This window comes from Eleutherodactylus coqui, chromosome 2 (genome assembly GCF_035609145.1).
Source record: "Eleutherodactylus coqui strain aEleCoq1 chromosome 2, aEleCoq1.hap1, whole genome shotgun sequence".
Classification (NCBI taxonomy): Eukaryota; Metazoa; Chordata; class Amphibia; order Anura; family Eleutherodactylidae; genus Eleutherodactylus; species Eleutherodactylus coqui.
Window position 1 is genome coordinate 286,049,428 of NC_089838.1, and position 12,695 is coordinate 286,062,122.

At 47.2% G+C, this 12,695-nt stretch overlaps 1 protein-coding gene across 2 annotated transcripts in view; it reads right to left on the reverse strand.

Moving 5' to 3' along the window:
• The window catches only part of OGDH (oxoglutarate dehydrogenase), a 67,453-nt gene that overhangs the window by 40,210 nt on the left and 14,548 nt on the right, over positions 1 to 12,695 (reverse strand). The gene's annotated exons all lie outside the window — the stretch shown is intronic.

Here is a 12,695-nt window from a genome sequence, read left to right on the forward strand (position 1 = left end):
GCTCTATTCCATCTCCTCCTCACTACGGAGGTGGCAGTGAGGAGAAGAGGGGCATATGGGACCCTCATTCTTGGGATTGTGAGACCCCACTGATCAGCCTATGGACGGGTAATAAAAGTCAATCCTAGGAGAACCCTATTTAATAGGGGTACATAAAAAAAAGTGTGTTTTCTAAGTTTGACATCTCCTTTAATCTAATCTTTGTAGGTGGCTACAAGTTGGAGTTGACCTTCATCCTCACGTGACCGGCAACCTCACTAATTGTTTTATGACAAATGGGATTCAGATATCAAAGTGCAGGGAATACTCGGCCGTTTTATAGCGACCTACTGAATCATCACCACGTTTTATGGTTCAGTGGAAAGTGACGGATGTTTCCCCGTACAACTCGTGTAGCCGAGAAGGGCCGCTAGTCCTTCCAGGGACTGATGACAGCTCAGTGCTTCTTCGTGGCTACCTGCTGCACATGGCTATAATACACCGCACTACCGCCAGTAATAAATAGCAACTCCCTTGTTTTCTGTACATTCAGCACGGAGACCTTAAGATAGGACTTTGTCTGCAGACGAATCTGTCAGCAAAATACCATTTCCTGCTCTTTGGGAACAAAATGTCCTAGTGCATCCATGAGGTAACCTCCCCGGGGAGCCGGTTAAAGGGAAACCAGCGCCAAGTACCAGCTAATCCAAAACAGCTCTTTACTACGGACTAGTCTAGTGTGCAAATATTGCCTCATGTCATTTGTATATACCTGTTACCGCCATCTCTTCGGGCTCCGATATGGCGATTTATACGTAAACCCGGCGTTGTATATTAGGGAACTAAACTAATATAGCGGTATATAGGAATCCTCAGCCAGCCGTCAGTTTCCATACAGAAGAGAACAGTTTTAGGACAGCCTGCATGTTGTGTGCCGGCGAGATCACATACGCAGGTAATACGCTGCGATATTTATGCAGCGTATTACCTACCGTACGGTTGAGTGACCCTGGCCGAATACAAAGACAAACGGGTCTCCGGTGGGACGGGGATCGTTAGGTTTTATTACGGACGGTCGATAAATAATAGTTAAACTCTGAACACAAAGTCAGGCACAAGAGCAGAGGTCGAGTAAAGGGTGAATTCCCTCGTCCCCACCCTGCGTTGTTGGCACTATTTTAAGACTCTGGGTAAGTCACGAGAAAGCGAGGAGGAGGCGGCGCTGAGCGTTGGACGAGGCAGACATACAGCGAGAGTAATTAAAGCGCTTCACTCACAGGTATAAACTGCAATGCAAAGCAGTCCCATGCAAATCCTTCTACTACATGCCATGTAGCAAAGTGCTGCTGGATATGTGGACGCTGTCCTAGGCTGTGAGCTAGCAAGGGTTAAATAAAGACTTCCGCTTGTATTGTGGAACTATTCCGTGGCATTAACCCCTTAGAGACAAGCCCAATTTGTGCCATAGGGACTGAGTGATTTTCATCATCAAGAGACATGCCGGAACTCAATCAATAACTAAATATTTTCATTGTCTGGGTCGTTACGAGCGCGGTAATACCTATTAGGCTGCATGTCCACCGGCATGATTCCGCCGGCGAATCACGCTGTCTGAAGCTTTCCATAGCGTTCCTATGGAAGGTTCAGCCCGATCTCCACGAGCAGAGAATCATAGTGATGCTTCGCTCGCGGGATTCAAATCGCAGCATGCTGCGATTTGCCACGATTCTCTGCGGTGAGCCCATCTGTCAGATAGGCTCAGTGCGGAGAACCGTCAGCTGTCTCCTGCTCCCCAGGGGCGGCTCTTGTGGCGGAGACCAGCCGCGGAATATCGCTAGGCCTGTGAACAGGCAGTCTTAGGTGTTGCTTTTTAAAACTTTGGGGGGTGTTTTATCCATTTAAAGTTTTTTTCTTGTGGGAAAAAAAATGCATATATTTTTTTTTTTTTAAACTGGATTTTTTTCTTTAAATGAAGCTTCATTGAATTTTTGGACACATTTTTTTTAGTCCCTAAGGGCTCCTGCACACTTGCCTTTTTCTTGCACTTTTTTTTCACGAGACTGTCAATGGGACTTGCTAACGTTAAAAACGCATCGCACAAAAATTGCAAAGCGTTTTTAACACTAGAAAGTGCCATTGACAATTGCGTGAGAAAAAACCTGCAAGAAAAACGCAAGTGTGCAGGAGCCCTAAAGGGGACTTGAAGATGTCATTGCTACAATAAGTACACTGCATTACTTATGTAGCGCATTTTACTAGGCCTATGACAGCAGCCTATTAAACTCTGCAGAAGACAGGTCCTAATAGGCTAAGTTACATGGCAGACATGGTCAGGAATCTGCCATAAGAACCCACTGGCACTTTGCGATTGCATTGTGGGGTGCCGATGGGTGACAAAAGGAGCCCCTCCCCCCCCCCCCCCCCCCTCCTGCTTACATGCTTCAGTTGCTATTGATTGTGGCATGTAAGAGGTTAAACTGCCATGATCTGATGTTTCTTCACTAATGACTATTAGATCAGGAACCTGGCTGTCGCTTTCATGCGACAGTTTTTGTGTTCAGTTTTTTGTGAGCCAAAACCAGGAGTGGAGAGAAAGTATAATGGAAAGATTCGCAGTTCTTCCGTATTTTGGACCCACTCCTGGTTTTGGCTCACAAAAACTGAACACAAAAATTGTTGTTTGAGCGCACCCTCAGGGCTCCTTTCCACTGGCGAGGAAATCGCACGTTTTCAGTGCGATGCAAGAGTGCGAGCTCTCGCAGGAAAGTCCCCCCCATGTTGTTCTATGACAGCCTTTCCACTTGCGATGTTTAAGGGCAAGCTGCGATGCGAGGATTAAAAATCGCAGCAGGGGGATTGTTTCAGCGTTTTACATTTTTCTGTCGCCCATATAGTGCGATGGCAAAACAGATTCTCGCATCGCAACACAAAACCTTGCGATTTTGCAGCGTTGCGATTTTAACATTGCGATTTCCTCGCAGCGATATCGCTATCGCCAGTGGAAAGGAGCCCTTAGGGTTCCCACACACTTGCGTTTTTTTAACGCAAATCTCAATGGGACTTTCTAATGCTAAAAACGGATCGCACAAACTGGGGATGCGTTTTAAAGATTAGAAAGTCCCATTGACATTCACGTTAAAATGTGTGGGAGCCCTTATAAAGATGTAAGTGCAGCTTTAAGTCCCATTAGTGAGGTCAGTAGAAAGGCGTCCTGCAGCCTCTAAGGGGTTAAGTCTCGGGGACATTGTGTCCTCCACCTACTGCGTGAATTCCTCCACCCTTGTTACTGACTTTCCCTCACGTCACTGATGACCCGGAGTAACCTGAAGGTACTATAGAATAAGCTACATGATGCACTCCTTAGGCTGCGTTCGCTCCTAGCCCATTCTCTATGGATTCTGGGGCAGATATGCAGCATATTTCGCCCTGTGAATTAAAACTGAAGGGGTGAAATAACTTGCAGATCTGCACCAAAACCGTAACAAGAACAGCAGAAATCCAGCGAGGTGTGAACGCAGCTTTATAGAGAGACATTTCTGCAAGATTATCCAAGAATTGGAGGGATCAATCCCCGGCCCGCTTAGTCTCTATTCACTGAACGAAGAGCGCTCCTGTGTAAAAGCACCGGAGCGATCATCAATGGGACGACTGCTGGGCGCAGCTGCGGCCGACAAGCTTCCCATGTTCAGGACTCTGAGGCTGGGATCCCACACGGTGTATTCCCCGCGGAAATCTCACGGTTTGGCCGTAGCGAAAAACCACGAGATTTCCGCCGGGAAAGCACTGCTTCAAAACCCGCGGCACTTAACCTCAGGTCTTGGAGCGGCTTGGCCGCACACTTTTCTGGGGGGAAGAAAAATGGCTTTGCCGCGACGGATTTGCCGTCCCATGTGGGCGAATCTGTCGACTGGCTGGCTAGCCAAATACGGGATTAGCGGCCGCAGGCAGATTTGTCGCGGCGAAATTCCAGACAGAATTTTCGCGGCAAATCCGCCCTGTGTGAACCCAGCCTTAAGCTCCGTTCATATCGGTGTCATAAGCTCAATGGCCAACTCTCTAATACATGAAGGGCCACGGAAAAATGACTCGGCACCACACTTATGAAAGCTGTCTAAAAGAAAATCTGTCTCTGTTGCCCACAGTAACCAATCACAGCGCAGCTTTTGTTTTACCTCAGCGCAATGAGGAATGAGAGCCAAGCTGTGTTGCCCATAGCAACCAATCACAGCGCAGCTTTCATGTCTTATACTGCTGAGGTAAATAAAAGCTGCGCTGTGATTTGTTGTTATACTGCTGAGGTAAATGAAAGCTGCGCTGTGATTGGTTGCTATGGGCAACAAAGACTGATTTTCTTTAAAACTGCTTTCATAAGAGTGTGGTGCTGGGCTACTTCTCTGTGACCCTCCATATATTTGGCAAGGAAAATAGCGCATCGTGCTGTGCTATGTTTTCCTATTAAAAAAACGGACACCTTAACATCTTACAAGCGCCACTGTTAAGGCCAATTAACCCGGGATGTTGATCGGTCAAACAAATGTCCCTATGAACGTCCATTCCCGATTCCTGTCCCCTGTAGGCATGCAGCGATCAGCCGGCAAACCAGGAAACTCTTGTTTGTTACCAGATCCCATCTTTCATACGAGCGTGAGGACCATTGTTTGCGGGCAGCGCATCCCGCCTCTATTGTCGCCCATTATGCAAAATACATGGGGACGAACAATCATAGTACTGATCAGTGCCACATGCAAATGGGAGTTTAACGAGCAGCGATCGCCATGCTGTAACGACTTGGGGCTAGTTAGGTGCAGATTATGGTCCTGTGTAAGTGGGCATCCAAAGAAATCTGCCAGCTACTTTGGGCCCCATGAGCTAAGTTTATGGGGTCACGGTAGCCGACATGCTGAGTCCGGGGATGTAAGTGTAATACTTACCTTACCCAACGTTCCCTCGGTGTCAGCTGCCAACCCCGCTGTTGAACGCTGCGCAGTCGCGTACGTAGAATGAGAGGACTGACTACACACTGCGCCAATGTAGTCCACAGCAGGCACTGCAGCGGCGGGTTTGACAGCTAACAGAGGGAGAACCGTGAGGAAAGGGAAGTATAAGGCCGGTTTCACATGGGCGAGTAAATGGTTGCATCATGCCAAAATTAACGATTAAATGATTAATTGCTCCACATAAAAAAAAAAAAAACCTTAAGTGCTGAAAATATCAACTTTATCAAACAACAACTAGGAGCTCCGAGACCGGCGCTGAGATACGTGACAGCACTGAAAATTAGCTATAAAGAGGGGAATAACTCATAGCAGAAGTCATGGAAAACAAAGAGTTAACGTCTGCATATCAATGAACGGACCCAACCCCTTTTTAAGTGGCGTTCCCTCTGCATGCTGGTGCCTCGCCAGTGAGGATGACGCGGTCTTCATCCCGGCAAGAACCGGCCTGCACGGCAACAGGGTGACTTCTAGCTCTCTGCACCAACAGATGAAGCTAATGTATAGTACGGAGGACAAAAGGCCCAAAAACAAAGTCCGGAGTCCAGCATGTCCGCCATTAGTAAAGAGGACTAGTGGAGGAAATCACGGAATGTCTCACTGTCATACAGAGGCCTTTACTGATTCATATGTAACTGTAGATAATATAGGATGGCGTATTACACCATAGCCGTAGAGAGGTGTAATACAGCAGTAGAGAGCCTACAACGTCCGGAGCTGTAGGGCCGCCGTGTACTTCATACTAGACCTTATTACAAGTGCCGCCGGCAGCTTTGTGTTGGTGAAAAGCAAGATTGCAGCCATGGGTTGCGATGGGCCAATACAACCACTTGGTGCCGGTTACTAGGAAGAACTGATCTTTTGCCAAACTGGGTGTCAATTTATAGTTTGGTTCCCCGATCGCAGCACGGTTGGGCGGTATATGTATGACAAAGTAGCGTGGGTCTCTTGTTAGTATATTGGTGTGTACCAGAGTTCAGCCCGCTAGTAAAGGCTGATACACAAACAGAACATTCTACTTCTGAGGACCAAAGGTCCCCATAGAACTCTACAGGGAGTGTGCGAATGCGCACGCAAAATAGGCAACGAGAAGCGCAATTCCGATGGAAAATGAACGCATCTAGAACCCAGCAGGCTAAATACCCATTTAAATCGGGGTGTGATCGCCTTGTGCGCGCAAATGAATATGCCCTACAAGTGCAAGAAAAGTACAGTAAAACATGCCAATATGCACGCAAAAGACAACTCGCTCACAGCGCTAATCGAAGTCGCGTGCAAAAACGCAGTCATGAAGGAGCCCTTATGCGGTAGTTACTAGCAAGCTGTTAGACCACGTTCACAGGGGTCCATGTCAAAAAAACAAAAAACCCAGCATTTGCACTAACGGCAAAGAGAATGAGATTTGAACATCCAACCCCGTTTACAGCTCATGTGCGTGTTCTCCCATACATGTTCAGTGCCAAACACGGACTCAGGGGTGGGCACCGTGGGCAGCGGGCGAGTATATAAGATACTTCACACCCAGCTCCCTTAACAGCACTAACTGTAGGAGGGTGAAAGATTCCCTTTAAAACCTCATCACACGATGGGGAAAACATTCCTACTAAGGCCGCCTGCACACGGGCGGAAATCCCGCGGCGGGATTTCCGCCGCTCAAAGCCTGCATAGGAGTGCATTACAATACGCACTCCTATGCAGACGGCCGCGGTTTGGCCGCGCGAAATCTCGCGCGGCAAACAAACCGCGGCATGTCCTATTTTTGTGCGGAAACGTCACTCACCCGGCCGCCGGCTCCGGTCTGCGCATGCGCATGCGCCGGCTGCCCAGCAGCCGGCACATGAAAGAGCCGGGGCCGCCGGGCGCGGGTGAGTACGCGCTCGTCTCTGCAGGCGCTCGGGTCGGGTCTCGCGGCGAGAATTCTCGCCGCCGGATCCGACCCGCTCGTCTGCAGGCGGCCTAAATCAGAGCAGAAATTCGGGAGAGAGCTTGCTCGCAATCCAAGGCACTCGCATCCCGAGGTATCACTCACAGTACACAGATTTCAATGTGAACACATCTGACAGATAGTATGTACACCTTCATCCCTCTCCACCAGAGAGCGCTACAGAAGGACATTCATAGAACAATAAAACCATGTTCACACGGGGCAGATTTTCCACATGAGAAAGCTGCGTCATTTACAGTAGCAGCCGAGTACAAGAGTTTCTAAATCTTGTCCACACACTTGCGGAAAAAAAAATCCTGCACAAAATCCATGTTGAAACTGACACGCGGCGCCGCATTTATATCCACAGCGTGTCAATTTTATCGCCGCTTCCACCTCTTCTCAATGAGGGGGAGAGTTCTGCACCAAAATTCACATTAAAAACCCCGTAAAAATCTGCAGCATTTGTTTCAGACTTTCAGCTGCGGATTGTCCACGACAAGAGATCCCGCAGCAGATCCGCCCCTAAGGAACCAACTGCGGATCAAGGCGCTCTAACTCCATATATCACACTGACGACGTGTAACCTTGGACTATTGATCAGTAATTGCTCTCCTACCTCATGACTGCTAACTCCGTCACCCATACACACGCCAACACGCTATATAGTGACAAAGGTCTATAGGGTCACATGTTCAGCTAAACAAGGCAAAGTCGCCTCATGGTATATGAAAAACAACCTCCAGAAAATACGAAGTGTTAGAATGATGGAACTTCTAGCAACGACCAACATGGCCGACCGCAACATCTAACAAACATGCTTGGGGAAGCAGCGACATATAACGGTATAAGGGAACCCGTCACGTCCCGACCGCGCCATAAGTTATTGTCTAGTAGTGGAGTTGACAGGAAGACGGCTGATGGTTTTTTTTTAATACTCGCCCGCTCCGTAGTTTCTACCAAAAATTATGGTCCGCACAGAAATCTGACTCTTCGGAGTCCCATGCACACCCTCGCCATAGACATGAATGGGACACATATAGGACTCGGAAAAAAGGCAGATCTCCATAAATTAAAGTTACTAGACTGACCCGGTGTGCGCTATGCGAACATGAAAGTGGTGGTCGTGAACCCCTACATCTACTTGGTTAGGTGATTATTTAGTGTTACTTTGTATTTGGAGCAGATATCTAATATAGAAAAGTCTACAGGTCTCTCTCTGTTTGTCTGTCTCTTTTGTTGTCTGTCTATCTCTCTCTGGTTCTCTTTCTGTCCCTCTGTCTCTTGCTCGCTCTCTGTCTCTCTATCGCTTTCTATGGGTCTCTATCTCTCTCGGTCTGTCTATCACTCTCTCTCTCTCTGCTTCCCTTTGTCTCTCTATCGCTCGCTCTGTTTCGCTCCATCACTAGCTCTGTCTATTGTGATCTCTGTCTATCGTTCTCCGTCTCTATTGCTCTCTTTTTGTCTGTCTCTATTGCGCTCTGTGTCTCTCTATCACTGTCTGTCTATCTCTCTCTTTCTATCACTCTTTCTCCCACTATTGCTCTGTCTCTCTATTACTCTCTCTATCACTGTCTATCACTGTCTATCGCTCTGTCTATTGCTCTCTCTCACTGTGTCTCTCTATTGCTATCAGTCTCTGTATTGCTTTCTCTCCCGTCCGCTCTATCCCTCTCACTCTGTCTCTCTTTCTCTCACTGACTCGGTTTCTCTCTCTCTGTCTCTCTATCGCTCTTGATTGGGCAGTGTATGCTGTGTTGCTTAGCAACGCTTCACTCATTCCAGCACAGCAGCACACGCCCATAGACTTAACATTGTAACTTTAAACCCGTCTGACAGGTCCCTTAATGTATTAAACTCACATTTGATGATTTTACGGCACCGGTGAGCATCTGTGTCATCTAATGACACCAACATCATCCACCAAAGTCACAGCAAAGGGGTCAAAGTGTGGTGCACGAAAAAGCATGGAGGCTTATTCATATAGGATGCTCTCATAGGAGCTGAATCAGCGGATGTGACTATCATACTTGCCTTCCATGGCGTTCCCATCACCCCCACCCCCCACTTGCAAAGCTGCGGCTGCATGCATCCTGTTGACTACTTGTGCGTGCACACATGATGAGAGAAGTAGTCCTCTAATAATTAGTCCTTTCATTTTGAGCATGTGCTTATGTAGTGCGTGCATACGTACATGCAGCTGCAGCTTTGCAAGCAGACAGCGGAGGAACGCCAATATTTATGAGGCTGATAGGAGCTGACAGATTCCCTTCAAGGAATAATATCAAAAACATTAACTAATACCTTGTATTTATTGATTTGTGCGGTGAGCAGTCTGGCGTTAGATGATATGGGGACCTGGGGTGTCGGTCCTGTGTGGCTCACTTTGAGATGCAGGGCAACCCACCTGGCTGAAATTGTATACGGCGTCACTAATAGCTGGTGCACTACATGTATCAGCGGGACTGGCACCCTTTGTATGCCTGATCTACATGCAAGTATAATACCAAGCAGCTGCTACCCCCTATATGTGGTCGGTGTGTGACGGGTTGTTCATCAGTATCTTGCACTTGCGCAATGCTCCTCCATATAGCAGTCTGCATTCTGCTGGGGAGTGCTTCTATATCTTTACATTAGTATATAGGTATATATTGGAGTTATTTTTTCCCTTTGCAGCGAGATTCACTTCACGGAATTCCATAAGAATGGCATGAGAGAAAGTGGAGAGAACGATGGAGACATTCCTGCAGTAGCCTGTGCGCCATTTGGAAACCAAAATAATGCCAATGTAAGGTCAGAACAACCAAATGGATTTGCTATGTTAATTACAATGTATTGGCGAATTATAAAAAGCATTTTTGCCCAAAAAAAGCTAAAATAGCATAAATAATTGAAAACTATATCACTACAGTATGTCGTCTGGGCTGTCTGATGGAGCGCACTTCTGTTGTCCAATGGTTAACATCAGAAAGCGCCACGGCGTTTACGGATACATTAGCGCATCAGCAGGAACCAATGAATGCCAGCTGCTGCCAGCAAGGAGCGACAACCTGACTCCATGCGCAGAACGCTACGGCGCAGACACGGAGCTTTCCTTTTCCAGGAGGTCGGCGAGGGGCGCCTTTCCTGCATTTGTGTTTTTAGTTACTGACACTTGTTCCAAGGTTGCTGGCCAGGAAGGGCGATCGGGCGCAGTGAGTGCTAGTTCATGCAGAAAATCCCATCCGTGCACAAAACTGCAGGAAACCCTTCCCAGTTTATAATATCACACCGGGTTATTCATCCATGAAGCATCTGCTCCAGCTGTGCCTGTAAAACCAGCAATTACTGCTCTAATAAGGGTTAGTCTGGTAAGGGTCGGCTCCGGTCATGGCGCCAGAAGTGACCTCAACTAGACGTGAATATACGTGATGTAGGCATGTGCAGCAGTAAGGGCATGTTCACCCAGCGCAATGTTCCGCACAGAACCCGCCGACAATATGGCACCAGAAATCCAGAGCTATTCTGTCACCGTTCTTGCCGTAGATCCGCATGCGAATTTAGCCGACTTCTTGAATGTGATCCCCATGGGAATTCCACAGTGGATTTTGCCAACTGACTGGGCTAAATTTGTGGCAAAAATCCACAGCAGAAACTTGTGGCATAGTCGCAGATTTCTGCCACGGTTTTACAGGCAGATTCCATGAGGAAGTTTCCGTGATGGACTCTGTCCTAAAGCCTCATATCCATGGCTTCCCCATGTAGAATCCTTCAGCAGACTCCACCCGGCCCGCAGACATGAGGCCAGAAAATACATTATACTCACCTGTCCGGACGCTGCGGGGCTCTCCTCCGTGCAGGCCAGATCTTCTTTCTTCTGCATGGCGAATGCACTCGAGACGCCGGCAGTGTGCCAGGTGCATGTACTGTGCCGAATAGTTCATGCTTTCCCGTCGTCCACGACACGGATGCAGGGAAAGCTGTGCCTGTGCCGCAGACCCGGGTGGATGCCATTGGCTTCAATGGAAACGCGGGAGCCGTCCACGCGGGAAAACCGCACAACAATTGGAGCATGCTGTGGTTGTTTTCCAGCCCGTGCCATCCACACGCCTGGGAAAAATGACATCCATGTCATGGACCGGGACCCAATGATTGCCTATGGGCGCGGATCGCACTCGCAATTTAATAAATCTATTTTCCCCATGGACATCGGGCCTAAGGCTGCGTTCACACGGCAGATTTTGGCCCGGAAGTTGTGCGACAATTCGCTTACAATTGGCTTCCCATTCATTTGAATAAGATGCCTCGTTGCCGTCTTCACACCACGGATGAAAAATATGCGTCACAGAAAAAAAAAAGTGACATGTCCCTTCTTAACACGGATTTGCTACAGAAATTTCTGATTTTGCCCCTAGACAAAAGCAAAATGTGAATCTGTGGCACAAATCCACGACCTAAATTACATTCACACAAGTGAAAATCTCAAGCAAGTTTTGCACGAACTCCATTCTTTTAAATGGACTTATTCACAGGAGCAAAGTTTACCCTCACAGTGATGATACGAGAGAAAAAAATAAGATCGAAACGCACCATGTTCTATTTTTTGGCGTTCCTTCAGAACGCCTCGCCCATTATTTTCAATGGGACCTTAAAAGACGTTGCATGCCACGAGATGCACATGCGAGTGCGATGTGATGTTTCCCATTGAAATCAATAGGAAACACTTCTGATTCTCTGACGAGCATTAAACAGGCGTTTTTGAAAGATAAACACCTCACACCGGCGTGAAAAACGCACGTTGGCAAGCACAATATCAGGCCAAGTTTCCCGGGCCAATATCGCGATCACCAGTGGAAATCCGGCTTTAGCCACGGATTTCTGCCGCAGTTTTAGAGGCGGAATACGCATTACAAATCCGGCACAGATCCTGCCGTGTGAACATACCTTAGATGTCCAACTCAACGGATCCTTTCATTGACATATGCTGAACATAGAGGTCAATGATCTCCAAAGACCGCCCACCTGATTACAGAAAAATAATGCAGAGCAGAGATGACAAGACCCGCTGTATACTACAGTTGCAAAAAAAAAAAAAAAAAATGAACCCTTAGGAATTACCCGAATTTCAGCATTAATTACTAATAAAATGTGGTCAGATTGTTGCCTGGAGTCACAGTTATAGACAAATATAAACTAACTTGTTACACCCAAACAGTTGTACCACTCATGTCTTTCATTGCGAACACTTACAGTAAACATCCACAATGCAGAAAAAGGTAAGTGAACCTCTGTGTTAATGATTTCTCCAAGAGCTAATTGGCAGAAGGTGATGCACTTAAGAAAATGAGATGAAAGTGCATGTTTCATATGTGCTTTGCCCATTAAATAAAGGCATGCAAAGCCTGGTCACTGACAAATCTGTTCATCTCAACGTCCTAAGAACTTATGAACCCTGCCTCATGACGCTAGAAGAACACACGAAGGTGGAAAAGGATGCAAAAGCATCACTAAAGACCTGGGTGTATATCAATCCACAGTTAGACATATCTACAAATAGAAAAAAATCCAGTACTTTTACTACTCTGACTTGTAGTGGGCGTCCTGTTAAAGGCATATACCCACCACAGCAAGTTACTCGCATCCCCAAGATAGAAAATAATTGGTTGGGGTCCGACACCTGGAATCCCTGCTTATCTAGAAACAAGTAAATCAACTAAACAATAGATGAAAAAGATTGTGTTTTGGAATGTCCAAGTCATATTAATGACCTTAACCCTATCGAAAAGCTTTGGTATGATGAGAATAGAGCTTTGCACGCA